Source organism: Pan troglodytes, chromosome 7, assembly GCF_028858775.2.
Source record: "Pan troglodytes isolate AG18354 chromosome 7, NHGRI_mPanTro3-v2.0_pri, whole genome shotgun sequence".
NCBI classification, from domain to species: Eukaryota; Metazoa; Chordata; class Mammalia; order Primates; family Hominidae; genus Pan; species Pan troglodytes.
In genome coordinates this window covers 27,941,190-27,967,654 of record NC_072405.2, presented here as the reverse complement: position 1 = coordinate 27,967,654, position 26,465 = coordinate 27,941,190, and the positions used below count along the sequence as shown (strand labels likewise).

Here is a 26,465-nt window from a genome sequence, read left to right as displayed (position 1 = left end):
CCTGTAGTCCCAGCTACTTGGGAGGGTGAAGCAGGAAATTCGCTTGAACCCAGGAGGCGGAGGTTGCAGTGAGCTGAGATTGCGCCACTACACTCCAGCCTGGGCAACAGAGCAAGACTCTGCCTCAAAAAACAACAAAACAAACAAACAAACCTGAACGGTCCTTGTGCCATAGAATGAGGTCATTCTGGAGGTTTTGGGAATGTACACCCATGTAAGAACCTTGTGTTTTCCTGTGTGTAGAAGGGAGTGTGTTCTTTTGGACAAAGGAGCCACTGATGTTCTAGGGACTGGTGATTTTCATCTACCATGTCATTGCCTTTAATATCAGGGATCATGGGGAGGTAGGCTCTGAGAATGTGCCTGTAACAACTGGAGCTTTTGTGAGTAAGAGGGGAGCGTTTCCTTGCTACCTAGTGGGTCCTGCATGATGGCACACAAATTAACTCAGAACCCCAGACTCTTTAGATGTACCAGGACCAGAAGTTTCTGGTTGGGGCTACAGTTACCCCCAAATCACCTGGCTACAGCAAAGCATTGGTATTCCTCCCAATATTTGAAGATGATAATCTTTTAGAGGCTGTGGCACCATAGTGTTACAGAAAGATTACAGGGTTGAGTCTTATTTCTGCCACTCATCAGCAGTGACAGAAGGTATAATTATCCCCAATTTACAGATGAAGAAATTAAGGCTTAGGGGGATTAAGTAATTTGCTTGAGGTTGTGCAGTTAAGATCTTGGACTGTAACTCAAGTTTGTCTGGTCCCCAGACTGCACTCTTTCATCTGCTCCATCCTCTCATCTTTTTTGGTGAGGCAGACATTTATTGAGTTTTCTCTGATCCCATGGCAGGATATATGGAATAATATAGAATGCCCTGTATTGATGTGGGTATGGAATTGTGGACAAGAATGTGAACTCTGAAGCCCCACGGATTGACCATTAAGTCATGGCTTCGCCACATCCTAGTTGTAAGACTGGGCAATTGACTTAACTTCCCCATGTGTCAGTTTCCCCATCTATAAGGCTGGGACAATAATAGTACTACCTTGTACTTGTTAGAGTAGTAAATGAACTACTACAAAGAAAGCGGCTACAGTCTAGCATATAATAAGTATTCGGTAAATGTGAGGCAGTATTTTTGCCATGATTTGCTGCCATCTCTTCAGGCAAGAGGATAAGTAGGCAATCTGGGATTAGCAGGAAGCAGCGATCTCCCCTGAGAGATGCACTGCTGGAGGGTTATGTGCTTTGGTCACAGTCTGGGCAGACAGTGCTCTGAGCTGCATGCCAGGCTGGTGCTCTTAAGCAACAACAGGAAAAGCTGGATGACCTGCCAGCCTTTAGCCAATAATGTAGGCAGAGATTCATGGGATGTGTATTCTATACTCGTATGTAAAAGAGAAGATGAGAATTTAAGCTGATACCTGATTTTGTTGAAAAGCACTTTTGTGGTAACTTATGTGATCCAGGCAGATTGAATTCAAATATTTTTAGACTCACTTCCAGTACAGAGATAGAAACTCTGGGGGATTCATATGACTAATTGTCTATGCCTGGGAAATACTCAGTTCTGTCGGAAACACACAGAGTTTGTCACAAAAGCCTTTGTAGAAGAGTTTGAATAGGCAATGAGAATTCATGTCTTGGGTTGATGCAAAAAGAGTGTGGATAGCACCTAGGATAAGGGAAGGAGCCCAAGTAAGAATCTGACATAGTTGGGATGAAGAAAGTGTTGCTTGAAATCAAGAGTGACCAATGGGAAATAATGCAAGACACAGGCAAAATGGAGCTGAGTTAGTCTTGCTTTCTAGTATGGATCTAATGTGGTGAACAAAGAAATGCTACGTATACTCAGCTTATGTGAGATACCCTGATTAAATTTGGCCAAAATACATGTATCCCTCTAATGGTACATCAAACTTTAAAATGTCAATATCATCCTATAGAAAATGTACATGGCAAAGACATGTAAGGTGGTGGGTGGGTTGGGGGGAGCCCTGCCTTTTCAGTGAGAATTTAACAAGAGATTTCATTACTCAGATGACTGGGAAAAAAAACATTTATGAAGCTGGTTATTCACAGCTCCAACAGGTGTAACTAGCTACCAGGTACTGGCTTTTGAATATCATGCCCCAAAGACCTATTTAACTTAGAAAGATTTACCAGATAAGTGTTGGAAGATGAACACTACGTATCACTTTTCAGCCTCAATTCCCTTAAAGTAGTTGAAGCTTGCTGAATGTCATAGCTAATGAATATGGAGAAGCATAGCTGTTGCTTGTGGTGGTGGTAGTGTTTTTTTTTTTGTTGTTGTTGTTGTTTTGAGACAGGGCCTTGCTTTGTCACCCAGGCTGGAGTGCAGTGTCGTGATCTCAGCTCACTGTAACCTCTGCCCCCCAGGTTCAAGTGATTCTCGTGCCTCAGCCTCCCAAGTAGCTGGGACTACAGGTGTGCACCACCATGCACAGCTAACTTTTGTGATTTCATTAGAGATGGGGTTTCTCCATGTTGGCCAGGCTGGTCTCAAACTCCTGACCTCAGGTGATCCACCTGCCTTGGCCTGCCAGAGTGCTGGGATTACAGGCATGAACCACCATGCCCGGCCTCTTGTTTGGTTTTTGAGATTCCTCTCTTTGACTTTTCTTGGTAACTGTTATCTTGAAACATAGTTAAAGTATGGTTGGTGAAATAATAAATTACATTAATCACCTTGGGCTTACATAATACCATAACAGATGTATTTTCTCAATTTGGGGGTTGGGAAGTCCAAGTTCAAGGTGCTAGCTTATTTGGTTCCTGTTGGGGGCTTCCAGACAGCTACCTCCTGGCTGTGTGTGCACATGGCCTTTGCTTTATAAGGGCACTAATTCTATTATAAGGGCACACCCTCATGACCTCATCTAGCCCTAATCACTTTCCAAAGGCCCCATCTCCAAATCTATCACATTGGGGGTTAGGGCTTTAACAGGACTTTTTTTGTTTTGTTTTGGACGGAGGGTGAGAGGGCACACATATTCAGTCTAGAGTAATTAATTATTCCATCACTGTTCTGCCTGAATAATGATTTCAAGGTTGAAAGAGACCTTAAAATATCAGCTAGTTAGACCACCAAGCTGATGCCTGAGTCTTCTGTGCCCCCAGGCCATCTAACAATGGCCTGGAAACCCCATCGGGGGTGCCCAAGGTGCTCTGTTGGACCCTCCACTTATTTTCCCAGTGGAAAAGTGGAGGTCCTTAAGATTGCCTATAAAAACTCATATAATTTGCCCCCGCATGCTACGTCTGTCCTCATCTCCTAGCACTTCTTGTTTTGCCCCAGGGTCTTACAACACTGTCTAGAACATTCTTTCCTCAGATTTGTTTTGCCCTTATTCTTCAGATGTTTTCTGACATAGTACCAATGCTAGATTGAGATTTACTTTCTCTCTTCACATGGAAGGTATTTTATACTGGATTTTGACTTCCACTGTGGCTGTTGAGAAATGGGGCTGTTGTTCCTTTAAAGATAATCCATCTTTTCATTCTGACTATTTGTGCATTTGTCTTTGGTGTTCTGTGGTGTCTATGATATATTAGGTATGGTGAGTTTGTTATTGGATCTTCTGCAACTTTAGATTGATGTTTTTTGTCAATTCTAGAAAATATCCAACCATTATTTCTTCACATCTTGCCTCTGATCCATTCTTTCCTTTTCTCATAGAAATTCGATTGGATCTGTTAGACATGTTTGACATCCTCATGTCTTCTAATCTCTCTTTCAGTTTATCTGTGTCTTTCTCTGGTTTATTCTGGATTTCTACAGCTCTATCTCCAAGTGCACAAATTGTCTCTTCACCTGTGTCTAGTTTAGTAATAAAAAAATTCTTTGTTTTAAGTTTTACTTATTTTACATGGTTTTATTTGTTTTCCTTTTTTTTTTTTTTTTTTTTTTAATGAGATGGAGTCTTACTCTGTTGCCTGGGCTGGAGTGCAGTGGCATGATTTCGGCTCACTGCAACCTCTGCCTCCTGGGAGGTGATTCTCCTGCCTCAGCCTCCTGAATAGCTGGGACTACAGGCATGTGCCACCAAGCCGAGCTAATTTTTGTATTTTTAGTAGAAACAGGGTTTCACCATGTTGGCCAGGCTGGTCTGGAACTCCTGACCTTGTGATCCACCCGCCTTGGCCTCCCAAAGTGCTGGGATAACAGGCGTGAGCCACTGCATCTGGCCTACATGGTTTGATTTCTAAAAGTTCTATTTAGCTATTTTAAAAAGCTGCTTATTTTTAATAGTTTCTTATTTCATACTCACTTTATAAATTGCTACTTTTTATTTCTTCTAGACATGATTGTTTGATATTTCATGTTTGATAATTCTAATGTTTGAAGTCTTTGCTGATCTGTTGTGTGTGTGGGGGGGGGGGTAGTTTCTCCTGGTTCTTGGTCACTGTGTGTGTGTGCATGCGCGTACATATGTGTGTTTTAAGTGTAAATTCAGTTTCCTGAATATTTACCTGTGGGGCCTCTTTGAGGTCAAGATCGAAGATGGGTTCCTCTACAGAAAATTTGTTTGCTACTGCTAAGTTTCTTCTGGCACTAGCAACCTGGAACCACCTTAAAATTATTTTTTTTGGCTTGAGGTTTTTCAGGCCATATAAAAATGGTGAATTGGACTAGAGGTCCTATATGAGGGCTAGGTTTTGATTCCAGACTTTTAGGATAGATCTTTTTCCCTCTGTTTGCTCACAGGATTTGAGAGAATCAAATTTTCTTGCAGTTTTTGAGAGGCAGCCATGCTGCTTGTTGATATAACATTGTGCAGATTAGCAAAAGGCAATCCTATCTTCAGACACTTTGTTGCTATTGGTCAGAAACTTTTCATAACATGAGAGTCCATGATGACTGAAGTGAATGGAGTTCCCAGAGTTGTGTGAAGCGCAAGTTGCCCTCACCTAGGCTTGTAATGTACCCCCTTCCATTCTGCCCTATCAAATCCTGCTCAACCTCCAAAGTTTAACTGAAATACTCTATCCTCTGAGAAGACACCCCTGAATCCCCCAATTCTAACCCCAAATGGTCCCCTCCTTTGAATTAGCATAGTAGTGGTTGCACATTGATCACAAATTTCTACCTTTTGTTATTATTTTTAAGTCTCCTATTACCAGACTGAGAGCTGCATGTTTTATTCATATTTCTGTGTTCCATAGCCTTGAAGAGATAGTTGGAATATTTTTGTACAATAAGTGAAAAAAATTTTTTGCTTTTCACAAATTTTTCACAAAGAATTAAAGAAGACTAGCAGCTGGGTTGGTGGCTCATGCCTGTAATCCCAGAACTTTGAGAGGCTGAGGGCAGGTCACTTGAGGACAGGAGTTTGAGACTATAGCATAGGCAACATGGCAAAACTCTGTCTCTGCAAATATATATATATGTGTGTGTGTGTGTATATGTGCATATATATGTGTGCATATAGATGTATATGTAAAAATTAGTGGGGAATGGTGGCACATGCCTTAGTTCCAGCTACTTGGGAGGCTGAGATGGGAGGATTGATTGAGCCAAGGAGGTCAAGGCTGCAGTGAGCCATGATGGTGCCACTGCACTCCAGCCTGCGCAACAGAGTGAGACCCTACCTCAAAAGAAAAATAACACCCAACTAGCAAATAGGAAGGTGCATTGTGACTGTATAGTTGAGAAAGACTGTCAGAGTGGGTAAGAGCCTTCTCTTGAGTGATGGCATACCGTGTCATAAAGGGCTTGGATTTGTTGGTGTCTCAGTGCCTGAAGTGTAGAGTAGCTTGGCAGAACTTTCATCCTATCATCATGGAGTCAGAGATGTCTTCTACAGAGGAAAATCTTTGCACCATTCCAGGAAAATGACTTCTGCTAATCACTATTTTCCAAAGAGCAATTAGGCCATGGTGTTCTACAAAAATGACTTCCCTAACATCTATTGGCTTATTACTCAATGTATTTTGATACCCATTTGTTAAATAAAGGAATGTATGTCAGTCTTTCTTCCTTTTTAATTCTGGTCTACCATCAGGTGATTTTAGAATTTTTTTTTTTAGTAGAACTAGAGGAATACTTTCTTTGAAATCTTGATTACTAATATTTTGCTTTATTCGATACTTATGAAAAATTTTACTTTAAAAAATTACCTGATTTAGGCTGGGCACAGTGGCTCATGCCTGTAATCCTAGCACTTTGAGAGACCAAGGCCGGGAGGATTGCTTGAGCTCAGGAGTTCAAGACTAGCCGGGGCAACATAGCAAAACCCTGTCTCTACCAAAAATACAAAAAATTAGCTGGGCGTATGTTGCATGCCTGTAGTCCCAGCTACTTGGGAGCCTGAGGTGGGAGGATAGCTTGAGCTCTGGAGGCAGAGGTTCAAGTGAGCTGAGATCACAACACTGCACTCCAGCCTGAGTTATAGAGCAAAACCCCCTCTCAAAAATAATTACCTAATTTAAATATTTAAATACCCTACAACATCCTCATTTTAAACATGGGGGAACCAAGGAAAACATAATTTATCCTGGTCACTCAACCATTAAGGAGTTGGGGCTGCTGTGATCTGGATTTAGGTTCACCTGATTCGAAAGCTTTTCTCTTTCCAGTGCGTCACACACATTCAGACTTAATGGTAGGATTTGGGCAGATATTAAAGGTTAAACATTGAGTCTGTTGGAACTCCTTCCTTTCCTATTTGAAATTCAAAGCTTGTTACCATGCTAACTGGACATGACCTTGTAAGAAAGTGACTGAGCATTTCCAGTTTCTGTTGTTTATTTTGAATTTGGAGAAACAGCTGGAAAATGTTATGTTCAGTGACTATTACTGACTTACTGACTCACATCGATGTCATAATGTGGAGGTCCTCAAGCACTCTGAAAGCAGTCAGTTCGTGTGTTTTCAGTGATGATTGAATAAGGCAGCTTTTCATGCAGTGGGCACACCTTAGGCGTTGCAGGATCAGCTTTGGACTTTCAGGGTCCCTGTGGGAGGAGGCTGGGATTTGCTTTCTGTGAACCTAGCATGGTTTCCTTACAAGGAAGGGGAGAGGGGAATGGAGGCATGTCAGACAGTGAACACCTATAGTCATCCTCCTATACTTTATGATAACTAAGGGGAGATGTGGGTAGGTATTGGATAGAAGGATTTGATGCTCAAGAGAAATGTACAGAAATCTACAGCTGAAGATTTTTTTTTTTTGAGACAAGGTATCATTCATTCACCCATGCTGGAGTGTAGTGGCAAAATCATGGTTCACCGATTGTAGCCTTGATCCCCTGGGCTTAAGCAATCCCTCCGCCTCAGCCTCACAAGTAGCTGGGACTACAGATGTGTGTCACCACACCCACAAATTTTTTTAACTTTTTGTAGAAATGGGATCTCACCATGTTGCCCAGGCTGGTCTCTAACTCCTGGGGTCAAGTGATCCATACCTCTTGGCCTCCCAAAGTTCTGGGATTACAGGCATGAGCCACTGCACCTGGCCGCAGCTGAAGATTGTGATTTGGTTCTCAACACATATAGATGAGACTTACAGCTATGGGATTGGATGAGGGTGCAGGGTAGGCCCCTGAGGCACACAACAGGCCGTGAGAAAGGAGTCTGAGGGGGACAATGGGACCAGTGTCCAAGGAGACAGGAGGGTGGGGCCTCTGAAATCCAGAGAGGGGAGGATTGCTGCCTGTAGGGATACTCAGCGATGTCAACAGCACTGTGTGCTCAGCCTCCCTTAGAAGGATAGGAGAACTGAGAAAGCTACAAGGACAGGAGGTGACCATCCATTGGGAATGTGGGTTGAAGGGAAGCAAAATCGAGGGGACAGAAGTCTCCTGGTTGGGTTAACTGAGTGGATACTGGTTCCATCAAGAGGGACAGTGATTCTAGGAGGGGGGAGTTGGTTCGAACTGTGGCAGTGGGTTCAGTTTTCATCAGTTCATAATTCACTTTGATGGTTTTCATTACAAGTGTATGCTTATGCCTCCCAAACTTATAAGTAGTTATATATAAAGAGAGGAGGGCAAAGCAGATACTTTGTTAGTGGAAAATTTGAGGGTAGAGGGAAAGAGCGTGTAAGGAAAGCTGGAAGGCCACAGAGATCCTAGTCAATAGAAGCTGGGGTCATCTGGTAAACCGAGGATGAGAGGGAGTTTGGAGGAAAGTCAGTAGTTTCCGTTGCTGCGGAGAAGTCAAGTATGTTAATAGCAGAGAAATATCTATTGATTTTGGCAAAGACGATTACTGAAGAGTGGTGGGGTCAAAATTCAATTAACACAGGGATTTTAATTGGAACAGCAGGAGGTGGGGAAAGCACAGATTGCTGTTTCCCGAAGTCTACTATAAATAGAGGAGCAGTGGATAGACAAGGAGATGGTCAAAGAGATGGGGCTCATTATGTTTTGTGGTGTCTGTATGCTGATGGAAAGAGGCAATAGAGAGAAGGAAGGCTGACAATACCAGAGAGGATGAATTGAAGGAGTGACCTTATGGAAGAGGTAGGAGGTAGATGGGAAGAGAGACAGTTCATCTAGTGAATTAGAAGGGATGGAGGTAAAGACAGGTGGGGATGCATCTATTTCTAGATATGCATCCATGGTCATGGTCCATGAATATTTGAATTTGTATATACTGTCAGATAAAGTTATATCAACTCCCCCTCCTTGATCTTGGTCACCAAATATTTACCTTAAGGAAAGTTATTATTAATCAACCTCATAGCAGTGAGAATGGCTATTAAAAAGTAAAAAGCAGGCCTGATATGGTGGCTCATGCCTGTAATCTTAGTACTTTGGGAGGCCTAGGCAGGTGGATTGCTTGAGCCCTAAAGTTTAAGAGCAGCCTGGGTAACATGGTGAAACCCCATCTCTACAAAAGAAAAAAATAAATAAAAATAAATATTTAAAATTAGCTGGGTGTGGTGGTGTACACATGTAGTTCCAGCTATTCAGGAGGCTGGAGCAGGGGTTGCTTGAGCCCAGGCGGTGAAGGTTGCAGTGAGCAGAGATCACGCCACTGTACTCTAGTCTGGGTGGCAGAGTGAGAGCCTGTCTAAAAAAAGTCAAAAAAAAAAAAAACAAAAAACAACAGACAGCGAGGTTGCAGAGAAAAGGAAACACATTCATTGCTGGTGAAAATGTAAATTAGTTAACCACAGTGGAAAGCAGTTTGGAGATTTCTGAAAGAACTTCAAAACACTATTTAACCCAGTAATCTCATTACTGAGTATATACCCAAAGAAATAAAAATCATTCTACCATAAACGCACATGCATATGAATGTTCATTGCAGCACTATTCACAATAGCGAAGACATGAAATTAACATAGATGCCCATCAACAGTGGACTAGATAAAGAAAATGTGGTACATACATACCATGGAATACAGTGCATCCATAAAAAAAACAAAATCCTATCCTTTGCAGCAACAAGTATGGAGCTGGAGGCCCTTATCCTAAGTGAATTAATGCAGGAACAGAAAGCCAAGTACTGCATGTTCTCGCTTACAAGTGGGAGCTAAACGTTGAGTACACATGAACACAAAGATAGAAACGATAGACACTGGGGCCTAACTGAAGGTGGATGATGGGTGGAGGATGAAGATAAAAAAACTATTGGGTGCGAGCCTTGTTACCTTGGTGACGAAATAATCTGTGTACAGAATGTCTGCAACAGGCTATTTACCCATGTAAGAGACATGTACATGTACCCCTGAACCTAAAATAAAAGTTGGAGAAAATTAAATAGAAAATAAAAAAAAAACAGGAAAGGTATTATTACCCTCATTTTGCAATGCAGTGGCATTGACAAAATCCAGAATTTTGTAAAGTTTTATTGGAACATGATCTATGGCTAGTTCTGTACTACAATGGCAAAACCTGAACTGTCCACCATCTGACCCTTTTCAGAAAAGCTTTCTGACCCCTATACAGTTGATCACATCAAGGCCCAGAGGAAATGTTCACTTCTGAAGACCGCACCTCCATGCTAATCTCTGAGCCCACCTTTTCTTTGTCCCTTGGTGTTCTCCTGATGCTATAAACTCTTAGAATTATCTGGTGATGCCTCTTTCCAGCACTTTGAACAGTTAAAATTGCTAAGGACACGGGAGCAACTCGTGACTCCACCTGAGTCCTGGAAGTGCAGGTTAAAGCCACTTTAGTTTTTAGTCACTTTTCTAAGAAGCCAAGACTCACTTCCTGGCCGAAATCATTACCAAAACCCTCATGTATTCCTCATTCCAAACAAAAGAAATGAACCGGTTTTGTTTCCTTGCTTTGCATTTCCTCAGCACTTGAGCGTGTTGTTTCAGTCTCACACACTGTCTGCTATGGCTGGTCTCCTGGGAGGGTCCTCACTGTGCTGGGCTCTGGCATGCTGTCTCCACACCTGATGGTCTTGGGAACCAGGACCACGTTGACCCTGTCATCAGCATCTTCTGTTCGACCATTGCTGAGCATGTTGTTGGTGCCCATTGGATTGCATTTGATTTAGCTGAAAAAAATTAAGAGCTTCACTATTGCTCACTTATGCATAAAATAATGTACTAATTACAAGCTGTTCTCTCATTCTTGAAACTAGAACCCTTCCTGGATCTTTTGAAATCGACTTTGAATTGTTGACTAAATTTGAGAGCATAGTATTTACATCTCTTTATTTCACACTGCTCACAGTTTTCAAGAGAAAAAATCTAAATCTATTTCTTTGTCTAGCTTTCAAATACTTCTGAAGGGGCTAAAATTTTAATAGTTTCAATTTGATTCTACAACCTCATTGATCAGATTATACTTTTATTTAGTTTTATGTATTGCCTGGTGCCTTGCTACTCAAAATGTCATCTACCCAACAGGAGTATCCTTATTAGAAATGCATAATCTGAGTCTCACCCCAGAGCAACTGAATCATTTTAACAAGATTGTTGGTGATGCTCATCATACACATGAAAGTTTGGGAAGTACTGTTTTGGGCTGCTGACCCTGCATTTCAGAAAAACATACTAAAATAGGGCCCTACCTCACAGACCTTTTATGTTTTATGTATTATGAAGATGTGGTTTCATATGTTATGGTGAATGTATTCCCTACCAGAAAAATTTTACTGGTTTTCTGTTATTAGAGCTTACAATTAAGAGATACATAATGCCTCCCCCCGTGTTTTTTTTTTTTTTTTTTTTTTTTTTTTTTTTTTGCTACTTGGAATGCATTTAATTTTTTCCTTTAATTAGAAATAAAGCCTAAAATTTCTACTATTTTTAACAAGAGTCTTGGCTAATTTGTAGTAAACGAACAACCTCAACCCTCACCCACGGCAATAGGCTTGATACTGGGTTTTGGGGTGTATGGATATTTTATCATTCCCCTTTGATTATTTTGGAAATTGCATGTATTCGTAACTGTGAATTCTGTATAGAATTAAGTTGTCTTTTCCACCTTTTTAAGTACTTGGAAGAACTGAGGGATTAATTACACAAGTAAACACATAGGACTAAAACAGCATTTCTTTAAAAATACATGATATACAGCAGCATTCATGTTGTCCTTCTTCCTAATTAATTCCAGAAGGCAGAGTAAAAAAACACTGGATTTATTATTTTTTGCATAGATCACGCTCATGTATAGAATACCAAAGATTCAGGGAGAATAAATCTTCTGGTTTCCATCTTCTAGCCAAGCAGTCCCTTCCTTAGAGTGACTACTCTTAGAAGCTTTCTGTGGGTACTTTCATAGCTAATATCTACACTAGGAGGTTCTTTGTAGTCATACCTAAGAAGATGGCCACCAACTTTGTGATCCTGGGCAAGTGACTAAACCTCATTGTGCCTCCATTTTTCTCATCTGCAAAATGGGAATGTTAGAATCACTGAGAGGAACAAACGAAATAATTGAGATAATTCATGTACATTGCTAACAATTATTGGCACACAGAATACAGTAGACAAATATCAACTATTAATGTTATATGTGAGTCTGTCTTCACTTTACTGTATAGACATACACAGTAGAGTACTATTATATATTTAAATACTTTGCTTTTTTAAACCTACCCATATGAGATCTTCAACACTGTAGAGTCTCATTTATTAGGTATAGAGCTACTGCATTTGTTCTAAAGTCTCTACTGTATTCCGTTTATTGGATATAATTTATCCAGTTCTCTGTTAATGGACATTAAGGTGTTCACATTCTTCTTGTTTGTTTCTTTGAGACAGGGTCCCACTCTGTCACGCAGGCTGGAGTGCAGTGGTGCCACCATGGCTCACTATACCCTCAGTTGCTCCAGGCTCAGGTGATCCTCCCACCTCAGCCTTCTGAGTACCTGGGACTACAGGTACCACCATGCCCAGCTAATTTTTGTACTTTTTGTAGAGACGGGGTTTCACCATGTGGCCCAGGCTAGTCTGGAACTCCTGGGCTCAGGCGATCCTCCCGCCTTGGCCTCCCAGAATGCTGGGATGACAGGTGTCAGCCACAGTGTCGAGCCAGGTTGTTACCATTCTTAGGATTTCATAAAAAGCCTTGGTGAAATCGATGTGTACATGTGGAGATGTATTTGTAAAGGAACTTTCTAGAAATTGAATGTAGAAATGGTCAAAGTGTAGGCTCTAATTTTATATATTGATGAATTGCTCTTCACAGAATGATACACTCCTTCCAGCAGAGAATGAGAGTGCCTGTTTTTGACAGTTTGCCTCTAACATTAATTTTTAAAATGCAGTTTTGTTCAGCAATAGTAAAAATACCCATCCATACTTGGAAATTTGATTAATGTTGCTAGATTCTTTGGAACAGATTGAGTGGTAGGGAGATAACACTTAATGCTTTATTCTTAAGTGTTGGAAGGAGCAAGTAAGTGGTCTAGTGAGCTGTTTTTAGAGGAACTATATAATATGTAACACATTGTCATTATATTCACTAACTCCCAAAGTATTCTTGAGATATTGAAACAAAACAAAGAGCTTGAATAGAAACCCTGAGCAACAATGTATTTACTTTCCACTTGCAGCAGAACTTGGCCTTTCAGATGCTCCTTGAAGTGCCTTGGCTTAGCAGTACTGTCTCTTGTGCCCAGGGTCTGAGATTGGCACAACACAGAGTGCCTTTCTTTTATTCAAATGTCTCATTATGCAAATTATTGCTGCCAGCCAAACTGCCCATATAGCTTTTGTTTGGGATGTAGGTGAAAGTTTATTCTAAATACTTTCAAATAATAATACAATATCCTAAGTAAACCAGTCCCAAAGCTTGTATCAGCATCTAATATCCTGTACCGTATGACCTGCACTTGGTAATGTTGGGGTAATTGAAGATATTTGCGATTTCTTTATCTGTGTTACATTTTGTAAATTATGCAGCCATTGAATTTTATAGAGTTCCTAATACACCGCTCTGTTGAAACAAAACTCCGATCTGTGGTAAGAATTAGGATTAGCACTGAGATGCACATTTGTAATCCATTTGGCAGGTGATCACTGGGCTCTCTTAGAGTATTCAGATGAGCTGAGGAATTGAAAGAGGAGGAGCAAAAATAACATGCCAAGATACAGATAAACACATGGCCACTTTTATTTTTTATTTGCTTAAATATTTTTTGAGAGAGGATGTTGCTCTGTCGCCCAGGGTGGAGTGCAGTGGCATGATTCCAACTCAATACATCCTTGAACTCCTGACCTCAAGTGATCTTCTTGCTTTGACCTCTCACAGTGTTGGGAATACAGGGATGAGCCATTGTGTGTAGCCTCTTGTAGCCATTTTTAGTCACTGGGGTATAAAATCAGGAAATACTTGTTGGATAGCAGGTGTGATGGACATGGCACCTGGTCAGGGTGAGAAGCTGTGAGTTGTCAGCTAACCTCTCCCAGCCTGATAGGAAGGCCCTAGCTGCTTCAGTCCTTCAGAAGCTGCCCTTCAGGGTGGCCTGTGATGCTGCACTTAAGCGGGCTTCTTATTTAGGGGACCACTAGGCTTACAGGTGCTCGGTGGTAAGCTGAGCCACTCAGCCGTGTAGCTTTCACCATGTTTTACAGGCCAAAGGAGGTCATGCATGTATTCTTGGTGTAGAGCTGAGCACCAAAACTATTTATTCAGGATTGTTGTTATTTCTCCTTAGCAACTTGGCAAGATCTGGACACTGAGGAGGTGTGTCTCTTATCCCCCTCTTTAGAATGGAGGTCAACGCAATAGATGGTGGTAAGCTTCACAGTAGGTACCATTTATGGAGCTCTTAATATCGGCTAGGTCTTTTTGTCAATTGTTAACTGTAATAGGAGATGGATATTTATAGACCCCTTTTATAGATAAATTGAGTCTGAGAGTTTTAAGTATTAATAACATGTGCCAACAAGTAAGGGGGCAACACTGAGATTCACAGACAGGGCTTTCTTGTACTAAAGGTGGCGTTTTCTTATCCACTATGGTATTCTGTCAGCTAAAAATAAAAGTGCCTATACCAATATAAGGGGCTGTCACATCCATTGGACACAATTGTTTCTTCTAAAAAGGACTCATTATTACTCCTAGTTCCACTACCCTTAATGTAATTATGATCCGTTTTCATGTTGCAAATGATTTTCAGTATCTCTTCAAATTATCTTTATTACTTCTCTGAAAATCCAGGCTTAATTTATTGACAAGTTGTCAGAATTGTCCTTTAACTTTTCAGTGATCAGCAAAATCACACAGGATCTTTCTTCAGCCTCTGGGGATGGCTGGAGCTTTGTCTCTTTCTCTCTCGGCAAGGTCATTGTCTAATTCTCTTACGATCCAGATGCATGCCAGGCAGTGTTCTTATTTTACACACACTTATCTTGTATTTCTAGTATTTTTCTCTTGTCAGTCTACTGAGTAATATCGATTTTTGTCTTCATTAATTCTTCCCATCACTGCCAATCTTCTTCACTCTTTGTGTTCAACATCTCTTTTAAAGTGTTGTTCAATAGGCTTATTCTAGATGTGTTGATTTCTCACTCATTTCTTGTTATTTTTCTTTTAATTAAAAGGCTTATTGTATTTTCTATAACATGCTTTTCCCTCTCTTTGGAGGGTGTATTGTTAGCTCTCTGGTGGGATTCTTTTTACCGTTTACCCATTCCTTTTATCCTCATTTTTTTCTAGGCTGTGTGGAGTTTGGAGTTGGTGTGGGGTGGACAGAGAGAGCCCAGGCCAGCACTGCCCTGGGGGAACCAGTGGGTAATGTCAGGGCCAGGGCTACATTTGATCATCCAGGCTGCTGCCATATCATTCACTTGCTACCTGTTCCAGCCACTTCTGCCAACATCAATCACAGCTTTCCCCCTGTGCTTGCAAGTCAGGCAGTGCCCACAGCATCAGTGACCCAGGAGTCCAGTCTTTCATAATGGACTTACAGCTTCCATTCGTTGGTAGGCAAGCTGCGCTTTGAACAAGGCATTTAGTACCCACGATCTCAACCTTATGCCCACCCTTCGAGGTTCCTTGTTATCTGTGTTTGACAGCTGCGGAAATGGATGCTCTGGGAGGTTAAGAACCTTGCCAAGGAGCACGCAGCTTGTAAGTGGCTGCACTGGGATTCTACCTCCTGTCTGTGTGACTTCAAAATCTAGACAATTTCCACCACAGCAGCTTGTTCTCTGACAAAGGGAATTTGGTGCTTGAGTGTTGTTTTATAGCTTTTGTTATCTTCAGTTGGACAGTATTCTCCATGTCTTCATTAGAGGATGTCTTGGCTATGTCCCACTGTTGTATGTTAATACCGTTGCATCATGCTGCCTAAAGTTACTCATTTTTCCCTGTTTGACTTATTAATAATCCAGCATATTGTTCCCTTTGTTCATTGTATTATAATCAAATAACTGGTGAATCCTGTTGCCCGGCCTCCTGCCTTGGTGAGAGCAGGCCTAAATTAATTATAATATTTTGCTCTGACAGTCTAATCATATCAAAATCAAGGTTATTGATGATTTTATTTTTAATGAATTAAACTTTGATGATTAAAAGACTTTTACATAGATCCTTTCATTGTTATCAAAACTGGATTTTTACTCTTAAATTTGTTTCTTGGCCAGACAGAGGCTCCTGCTATTTACACAGGAATATTATTAATACCTGGCTGACGGCATGTTGGGATAAGACTTTTATGGATATAGGATATGCCTCAGTTTCATAAAATATTTAGAATGATTTTTTTGTATCTGCAGTACAAGATCTTAGGTTAGGTACCTGAGGTCATTTTCAGTTCTGTAATTCTGGTTTAGAAGAAGCTTTGGCTTGATGATGAGATGACTAGCTATGTTTCCTCTTTTTTTTTTTTTTTTTTTTTTTTTTTTTTTTTTTTGAGACGGAGTCTCGCTCTGTTACCCAGGCTGGAGTGCAGTAGCACCATCTCGGCTCACTGCAACCTCTGCCTCCCGGGTTCAAGCAATTCTCCTGTCTCAGGCTCCCAAGTAGCTGGGGTTACAGGCGCATGCCACTATGCCTAGCTAATTTTTGTATTTTTAGTAGAGATGGGGTTTTACCATGTTGGCCAGGCTGGTCTGGAACTCCTGACCTCAGGTGATTCACCCACCTCAGCCTCCCAAAGTACTGGGATTACAGGCGTGAGCCACTGCACCCCGCCCCTCATTACCTTTTTTTTTTCTTTGAGAGGTTAAGAACTGTTTTTCAGGTGTATTTTTTTCTGTTTAAGAAATTAATATTTGTGAAAACAAAAAAGAAATATACTAATTATGGAAAATGTAGAAAATCCAGAAATATATGAAGAATAAAATAAGTTACCTATAATTTTACCTACTAGTAACATTACAATGATGATCACTATTAATTATTTTGGTATATTTGCCTTTAATCCGTGTGTGTGCGCTGTGTGCACACATATTGGCAAACTTGAGATTCCAACACATTAACATATATCACAAATTTTCTATTAAAAACTCATAAACATAATTTTAATGTTAGACAATATTTTATAAAATCTATATGCCATAACTTAGCATTCTCCAATGTTAGGCCTGTAAATTACAATTTTATGAACAATGCTCCTATGTACACATGAGTGCATAGACATCTTTGTCCACATTTATGACTGTTTCATTTAGATTGATTCCTCAAAGTAAAATTACTAGGTCAAAAAGTAAGACCACCTTAAATATACTTCATACTTGCCAAATTACTGCTAAATTGTTTACCCGAGTGACTGAGCCGATTTCCACTGCAGCCAGCAGCAGGTGGAGCCTGGACTCAATATTCTCCAACAGGCATTTTGTGCTATCCTGGTTAATTTGATCAGCAAAAACTAATGTTTTCTCAATTCTCAGTTCTTTATCAGTGAATTTATTAAACTTCAGAAAATCTGTGTATTAACATTTTCACTACTTTAAAGAAACTTTCTACACTTTTTTTTTTTTTTTTAAGATGGAGTCTCACTCTCTTGTCCAGGCTGGAGTGCAGTGGTGCAGTCTTGGCTTACTGCAACCTCTGTGTCCCAGGCTCAAGCAATTCTTTTGTCTTAGCCTCCCAAGTAGCTGGGATTACAGGTGCACACTACCACATCCAGCTAATTTTTTGTATTTTTAGTAGACACAGGGTTTCACCATGTTGGCCAGGCTAGTCTTGGACTCCCGACCTCAAGTCATCCTACTGCCTTGGCCTCCCAAAGTGATGAGATTACAGGCATGAGCCACTGTGCCTGGTGAAAGCTCCCTACTTTTTAATCTATTGAAGTCTAGTATGTTTCTTACAGCTTGTAAAACATCTTTATAGATTAGGGATATTGACACTTTATTATATTAGCTGAAAGCATTGTCCTAGTTGGTTATTATTGGCTTTTTAAAATTATTTTTTAATGTTTAATTTGCTGATTTTTATTCAGTATTTTAATTTAGTGTATTAATAGTTCATAATATACTATATAACATATAACTTACTATATAAAGGTAAATTTACTAATTCAATTTATTAATTTTAATTTTTAAGTAGTCGTGTATATTTTATGTGTGTGATTCCTGCCATCATTTTAGAAAATCTCCCATCCAGAAGGATGGTCACAATTTAACTGTATTTTCTTCCAGCTCCTGTAATGGGATTTAAAAACTTTAACTGTATTATTTACATGGAATTTATTTTGAATTATATTTTGAAATGGAGAAAAATCTGACTTGATTTTTCTTCTATAGATAATCTTTTGACTGACCCAGGAATTTTGTTGTTGTTGTTGAATAAGCCTTTGTGTCCCCACCACAGCCGTTTTTTTTGTGTGTGTGTGACAGGGTCTCACTTTGTCACCCAGGCCGGAGTGCAGTGGTGAAAGCACAGCAGCTCATTGCACCCTCAATCTCCTGGGCCCAAACGATCCTCTCACCTCAGCCTCCCGAGTAGCTGGGACTACAGGTGTGTTTGTGCCACCATGCCCAGGTAGTTTTGTTTTGTTTTGTTTTGTTTTGTTTTTGTAGAGAAGGCATTTCACCTTTTTGCCCAGGCTGGTCTCAAACTCCTGAGCTCAAGTGATCCACCCTCCTTGGCCTCCCAAAGTCCTGGGATTACAGGCGTGAGCCACTACTCTCAGCTTCCCCATAGCCTTTTGTCATCACTTCATCGTGTATTAATGTCTTTTATAGCTTAGGGTCTGTTTCTATGCTATTTAGTTTTGTTGATCTGTTTCATATTTACCCTAGAATGATACTCTGTTATTGTAGCTCTATGTTTTATTTCTTGAAGTTGTATTCTTCCTCCTTACAATTATTTTCCAGAACTTAGTCATTGTAACCTTTTTACTTTATATGAGTCAGAGTCATTTTGCAAGATTCATTCTCTTCTGTCTTCCCTGATCTCTACCCTTCCTACAGCAAAAACAAACAAAATATAAACTAAAGGGAAACACAGATGTCTCTAAGATTTCTCTTGGAATTGTGTAAAGCTAACAAAATGATTCAGGCAGAATGGAACTCTGTTTTAGTGCCTATCTAACAAGCTATTTTCCTTTCAAACAGAAGCCTCTTAGTTTTCAGTACTCTTCCTAACTGATAATTTTGTCCAGTTAGACACAGACATTAGGCGTTGCCCAAATATCTCCCAAGGAAGAGGTGATTGGACTACATGGTTTTTACACCTATAAAGGGTTGTAAAATAAACCAAAGAGGAAGATGAGGCAGAAACCTCATGGAGCCCACAAAGCTGAAAATATTTAAGTATCTGTCCCTTGGTAGAAAAAAATTGCTAAGGACACTGTGTAACAAAGCCCCGGCCAACAACCAGAAGGCATTTGGGGGTCACCTGGTAATTATGAGCCATCACTTTGCTTTCAGTCACTTTCTGCCTCTTCTGTACATTATCTAGGAAGGTGTGTGTTTTGTAAATGCATTTAAGGCAGTCTTACGGGAGGATATGAGTGAATGCCTACAGGTTTTGTTTCTTTCTTTGTTTTCACCCTTGTATTTCAATACGTTTCATATATTTAAAAAGGTATGTTGAGTGTGTGTTGTGAAACATTTTTTACAATGTACTTCTTTTTGAAAGATCATGTCCACTCCTGTGGACATCTTGTTTTAATGGAGTTTCCCATGCAGTAGGACTGGTATGGTCGCAGCTGTCCAGATAAAAACATTTGAAGAGCTCCAAAATGAGAGTTCTCCCAGGTTCGCCCTGCTGCTCCAAGTCTCAGCAGCAGCCTCTTTGAGAAGACATCTTCTGAACTAGATTAAGGCAGCTTGTAAATCTGATGTGATTTGGTTTATTATCCAACTAACTTCCATCTGTTATCACTGGAGAAAGCCCAGGCTCCCCAGGACGGGTAGGGATTGTGGGCATAGAGGGATTGGGTGAGGCTGGCGTTGTGGTACCTGGAAAAGCTTGAACGCTTGAAGGTCTTGTTGGGAGGAGAAGTGAAGGGGAGAGAGAGGGTTGGTTTAAAAAAAAAAAAAAAAAAGACCAGTCACCGTTACTGGTAATACAGGTAGATTCCACATCCCTGGGAGTCTTGAGAACTCCATGGAAGGAGAGACCTAATAGAAATGGATTACAAAATGATCCTGCTTTGTGTTTAAGCAGCCTGAGTCTCACAGGATCAGTCTGAACTCTAATGGGTTTCTCTATGGTTTCATTCCTCTGTCTTAGAAAATGATTGTTCAGGCACTGAATCCAGCCTTTTGGATAATCTGAAAGGAAAAAAAAACAACCAAAACTTAAGTCTTAAGCTCATAATTCTACTTTCTGAAGTACAGAGTGTGTTTGCTAAAGATTTCATAATCTTTTTTCAAGTGTAGAATTGTTTAAGAATAGTGTAAGGGCCTGCAGAGTTTGGTTAATAGAATTTATAGCATGCGAGTCAGGCAAAGACCAAATTTCATGGAAAAACTTCTGAAGCAAAGTTGTTAGAAATTCAGATTAGATTCAAGTGTGCCATATCAACTACTGAGAAATGCTATATAGTGCTTCCCTGTTAGAAGAATCTGCTTAGAATTAATGTTGTTATTTTCTAATGTAGTGGAGAACTGATTTTGAGTTTGAGTCCAAGTACATTTTCCAGATGTAATCATTTTACCTAAGTAAATGAAAATATGGCTGTGTTTGGGACTCGAAGTTACATTGAGAATGTCTTTAGCAGCAGTTTGATGTTCAGTCAAGAATACTCTAGCAGCTGAATTCCAAGGAGTCTGGAGAATTTCAGGAATCAAGGAGAAAAGAGTGAGATTTGAGAGTTGGGAGATTTACATGTGTGGGATCATGTGCTTTAAATTTGTTGCATAGTCATTTTCCATACATGTGTAATATATGTAAATGTACATATGTATAAATACATGTCATAAAGTGAGCAAAATATACAAATATTACACTGATGTGTGGCTGGCAAGTGCTAGAGTTTGAGATGGGAGATGTTAATAAGCTATTTGCTCACTAAAGTATCATTGAGGGAAATAAAATACCTTACATATCGTTGTTATTTCCCCCCAGGTGCATTGAACATTGAACGGTCTCATCAGCAGGTGGGATCGTTTACTGAGCTTGGTTGAATGGGCATGGTGGTGCGCCTGTACTCCCAGCTACTTGGGAGGCCGAGGTGGGAGAATCACCTGAGCCCAGGGAGGTCTGGGCTGCAATGGACAGTGATTGTACCACTGCATTCCAGCCTGAGAGACAGAATGAAACTGTCTCATTAAAAAAACAAACAAAAACAAAACAAAACAAAACTGTTCTTAAAAGTGAGTGTTCCAAAGAGCATTTTAGATAATGCAAATGGATATATCGTTATAAATTCAGGAAACTCCTTAATATTTTGCCATTTGTTTATGATGACATGGAGCGGGTCAGAGCAGTTGCACGTTGTGGATGGCCTGATTAAGAAAAGCAGCCCTCTTCCCCTGGAGGTGGAAGAAGAGAGGGAAGCTTTGTCAAATGTTAAATTACCTGCCCCGTCTTCCTGACTCCCAAGACTCGGTATGATACATAGTTTTCAATATTCGTTACCCATTTTGAGTATCTCCTCCCTAGTCCTGCCTTGCAGCCTTCAATCTTGCCAGAACTATGGAACTATGTGCCCTGGCCAGGAGTGATGGGGGTACCCTAGTTTTGTGACAGACCTGTTTCCACATTGTTTCACATGTGATACAGTAGATTTTAGCAACTCTTTGGCTTCCTCCTGGCAGTGGTTAATGGTGCAATGAAAATATTAGAAAATAAAAATCATTCTGTGGAAAATTGGGAGCAAAATTCTCATTAATCCAAAAACAACAATAGCTAGCATATTTTCCCCAGACCCCATGATGTAGACATGTTTCTCTCTCATTGTTTAAATACAACCCTTCTTAACCAAGGGCAAGCATGCTATGCCTTTCTCCTCTCCCATTTGGACATAAAGCCTGTTATTGTTGATTGTTCTGTGGTTGGGTCACTTGAAAATGAGATTTCATTTAAGTAGAACATTTTCATTACAGGATAACAGGCCTCTCTAATTTTGTACTTTTAGAGGGGTAGGAAAACATTCATATTTACTCTCAATTTTCCCCTTCAGAGTCCTGAAGAGGCAGGGGAGGAGTCGTTAGAGAAGAGGTGATCATGATATACTTCTTTATTGGTGAGCCATAAAAAAACAGAAAAAGAACACAGAAAGTAGGCATTTACAGTAGTAAAAGCCTTTTGCAAATTATGTATGTGGTAGTTTTAACTGACCTTGGAAGTTGTAACTTTGATGTGCAAAGTAAGTCTCGGTGTATGCTTTTACATCAGAATGTGGCCTTTAAGAATAATGATCATCTATTGAATTTACAAAATACCTTCCCACAGGCCTGGTTCAGCTCTTTCTTGGTGGAGAGCAAATGAATTGACACTCTGTCTCTAGCCTTAGGGAAGTTACCACCCGGTGACTATAGAACAGGATTCTATTCCCGTTCTGTTCTCACTTATATGATCACTTCTTTCAAAGATCTCATAGAACTATTTAAATTCCAGTTGGGTTAGTCTTTTGTGCATTTCGATTTTATTTAATTATAATACATTTTAAATATTTATTTGCCCCTTATTGTTAGCCTTTTCACTTGTTCCCTTTCTGATTCATCCAGTTCCATTTACCTTATCTTAGCAAAATATTTGAATGCTGCTGGGAACCAGAAATAACTAGAACAATTAACTGAGAGTAATCTTACAGGGCAGGAAAAAGAAGGCGAGGTCCAAGGTTAGGTTGAACCCAAAGACAAGTGGGCACCGATGGGTGTGATCGCCACTTGGGGCAGTGCTTTTCTTCCCTTCTGGGTGGGCTTGTCTGTTGCCCATTTTCTGCTCTGCTTTTTGGAGCAGCAGACACAGTTGAGGCAGGGAGGGCAGCCTCTCAAGCCCAACCTCTCTCAGGAGCGGACATTTGAGCTGAGACCTGAAGGGTGAGGTGGATGTGGCTGTCCTAAGGAGGCAGGGAAGGGAGTTTCAATACAAAGGAGGGCCTGGGAAGCTAGAAATGAGTCTCCTAGCTTATTTTAGACAGTCGTTGGTCTCAAGAGACTAACAGTTTAGGTTGGTTGTCAAGGTTTTTCTATACCTTCATCGAAACTTCCTCATATCAGTTGACAAAAGCCAGTGAGCTGCTCAGCGGACCCATTGCTGCTTCCTTCGGTTTAACCAGCCCTTTCGACCTGAGATCTGCTCCAGCTGACCTTGAAGGGACCTGTTTAACCCATCCTGTGGCTAACCTCAACTAATATCAGCGCTGCACACTCACTTCTTCTATGTTTGTTTAAAAAAAAAAAAAAAAACTGGTCAGGCTGATTTCGAGAACATTCTCATACAACGAGTATAATTCTCAGGTTGTAATTTCCCTTGTCAGTTACAAATGATCCTCAGAAGTCAGTCCTGCAACAGCAGTGACAAACTGATTCCTGGTTATTTGCCAATTACCTTTTTAAAACTTAGGCTCAGTTTCATAATTAGATCAGCCCTGAAGGGAAACTCCTTACTAGATGTGCTGCATTAGACTTAATTTGCATGGAATATTAACAGTATCTGGAAGCTTATTTTCCCTTGTATGCATGTGACCACATAACTGTTCGGCTAACATTAAGTTTTAAGTGCTTTTATTTTAAATATCAGCCTTCGGGGGGAATAATCAAGACCTAACAGAAGGGAAAATTAGGCTTATGACATTATCATACAAAAAAGAGAACATTATAAACCGGAAAGAGAAACAGTAAAATAAAAATCTTCCCAAGTGCATATGGTAAATAAAAAAGAATGATTGCTGTGATTACTAAAATGACCAACTCCAAATTGAGAAAATAAAGGCTTTTGGTGGAAAAGAAGGGGGTGGTTTGATTCCCTACCAACTAGAAAAGGGAAAGTCTCTTGAAGCAGAGCAATTTCCTTGAGACTTTATTTTTATTTATTTATTTATTTTGAGATGGAGTCTCTATCGCCCAGGCTGGAGTGCAATGGTGCGATCTCCACTCACTACAACCTCTGCCTCCTGGGTTCAAGCGATTCTCCTGCCTCAGCCTCCTGAGTAGTAAAGTGAGGGATTACAGGTGGAGACCACCATGTCTGTCTAATTGTTCTATTTTTTTTTTAGTAGAGAACAGGGTTTCTCCATGTTGGCCAGGCTGATCTCGAATTCCTGACCTCAGGTGATCTGCCTTCCTTGGCCTCCCAAAGTGCGATTACAAGCTTGAGCCACCATGCCTGGCCTCCTTAAGACTCTTTAATGAAAATAGATGATGTAGCATATCATTGCTTTCTTCAGTGTGAAACAATTGTCTCAAGGATTTTGATTGACCTGTGAAAGCATCCACATTGAAATGGTATTACATAAGGTAAAAAACGTTACAAAACTCGGGAGAAGGAAGACTCTAAAGTTATTCCTATTGATTGAATAGGGAATTCTAGAAGGATGTTACCAAGTTCTCACTCCGTTTGGGGACAGCACTACTGACTGTATGTGACACCAGCGTAGTTTTACTGGTGTGAACATCGATTTTGGAAAGACAGGTCTTGGTCAGGTGTATGAAAAATAATTATGCCTTTGTGGGACTTGTCAACACTTTTCAGAGACAGAGCAGCATAGAATGTAAAAAACTGTCCACCATTTTCTATGAAGTGACTCCAATTATATAAAGTGGTGCTGATTATAGGGGTACTATTTTCTCTCGGATTTTGGTATCGCTTACACAGTCGTTTCCTCTTAAACACAAGGGATATGCTCCCAGATTCTCATTGGATGCCTGAAGCCACAGATAGTCCCAAACCCTAATATATATTGTAGTGTTTTTTTGAATATATACTTATCTACGATAAAGTTTATCAGGCACAGTTAGAGATTACCAACAATAACCAATAATAAAATGGAATAGTTATAACAATATACTGTAATAAAAGTTACGTGAAACTGATCTCTCTCTCTCTAACTCTCTCAAAATACCTTATTGTATTGTACTCGCCTGTTTACTGACCATGGTTAACCTGAGGTAATGGAAACTGCAGAAAGTGAACTGCTGATAAGCGGGACTACGGCATATAGTTAATGGGAATACTACCGTAAAATCTGAGGAATGGTGTGTGAAGCCTTTGAAAAATGAATGAAAAGGCTCATGCCTGTAATCTCAGCACATTGGAAGGTCAAGGCAGGTGGATCATCTGAGGTCAGGAGTTCGAGACCAGCCTGGCCAACATGGTGAAACCCTGTCTCTACTAAAACTACAAAAAAATGAGCCGGGCATGGTCTTGCATGCCTGTAATCCCAGCTACTCAGGAGGCTGAGGCAGGAGAATTGCTTGAACCCGGGAGGCAGAGGTTGCAATGAACGGAGATCACGCCACTACACACCAGCCTGGGCAACAGAGCAAGACTCCGTCTCAAAAAACTAAAACGAAAAGCTGAAAAGGGAAGTGGAAAGACTTCCTAAATGCCCACTTTGGATGCCTCACAACTGTGTCCCTCTGCCCATCCCTCCTTTATGAAACGACCTCAATATGCCGAAAAAGTGGAGCTGATCTTGAAATGCCTGTGAATGGTGAGGGGAGGAGCAGTTAAGTATCTGTTGAGACTACAGACAAGGGGGAGGCAACAAGGAAGTTGGACACAGAAGCAGCCGAGGTTCACCCCTAAGCCCCTGACACTAACAGATGGCACATGTATGCGGCGGTTCAGATCTGCCATTTAGGGCAACAGGCCTAGATCAAAGCGTTGAGGAAAAATACCAGTAGGCAGGTAGGACTTGGTGTCTAAAGTGAGGGCAACACACATCAGGAGATGCTGTAGGCAAGAGTAGACATTGAGGAAGTTGGACAGAAAAGCAGCTCAAACACATCCCTGCCCTTGGCCTTGCACAGGCCTACTCGCCAAGGGGTTCAGACAGGTGCCCAGAGGCTTTTCCACCAGTGTGGGCTCAGGAGAGGATGGGCAGCTGTCTTCTCCCTCCCTCTCCTCCTGGTCTGCTCTGCCCTGATGGCCAGGCCCAGGGCACTGCAGTGAAGGAGGAGGTAAACAGATCTTATTTATTATTGAAAGCAAAGGACCATAACCACTTAATTACACAATCATTTAGAAATTTTCTGTACTTAAAACATACACCATTTACTTAAAACACTTAACATGACCTGTCTTTCCAAAATCGATATGACAGAGTCCTGACTCAGATGGTGTCTGATTAGCACTACTGCTTTTAAAGTGTTATCATCATTATATTACATTGTGTTCTCACTTAAATATGACAGCTGTCTTAGCTTGGGCTTCCATCACAAAATACCATAGGCCGAGTGGTTATACAAGAGAATTTTCTCATAGTTCTAGAGGCTGGAAGTCCAAGATGAAGGCGTGGGCCACTTTGCTTCCTGGTAAGGGCTCTCTTACTGGCTTGTAGATGACTGCCTTCTCTCTGTGTCTCCATATGGCTGAAAGAGAAAGCAAGCACTGTTGTCTCATCTTTTTTTAAAAAAAAATTGAGACAGGTCTCACTCTGTTGCCCAGGCTGGAATACAGTGGTGCAGTCATGGCTCACTGCAGCCTAGACCTCCTGGGCTCAAGTGATCCAC

The 26,465-nt window shown here is 40.7% G+C and overlaps 1 protein-coding gene across 20 annotated transcripts in view; it reads left to right on the top strand.

Moving 5' to 3' along the window:
- CSGALNACT1 (chondroitin sulfate N-acetylgalactosaminyltransferase 1) overlaps positions 1–26,465 on the top strand; it is a 353,523-nt gene that overhangs the window by 96,756 nt on the left and 230,302 nt on the right. Inside the window, exon 1 of one of the 20 annotated variants that reach the window (XM_016959174.4) lies at positions 33–214. The exons of the other annotated variants lie outside the window; for them this stretch is intronic. The gene's annotated coding sequence lies outside the window, so the exon portion shown is untranslated. Of the gene's footprint in view, positions 1–32; positions 215–26,465 lie in introns of those variants that run through there. 20 annotated transcript variants of the gene reach the window in all.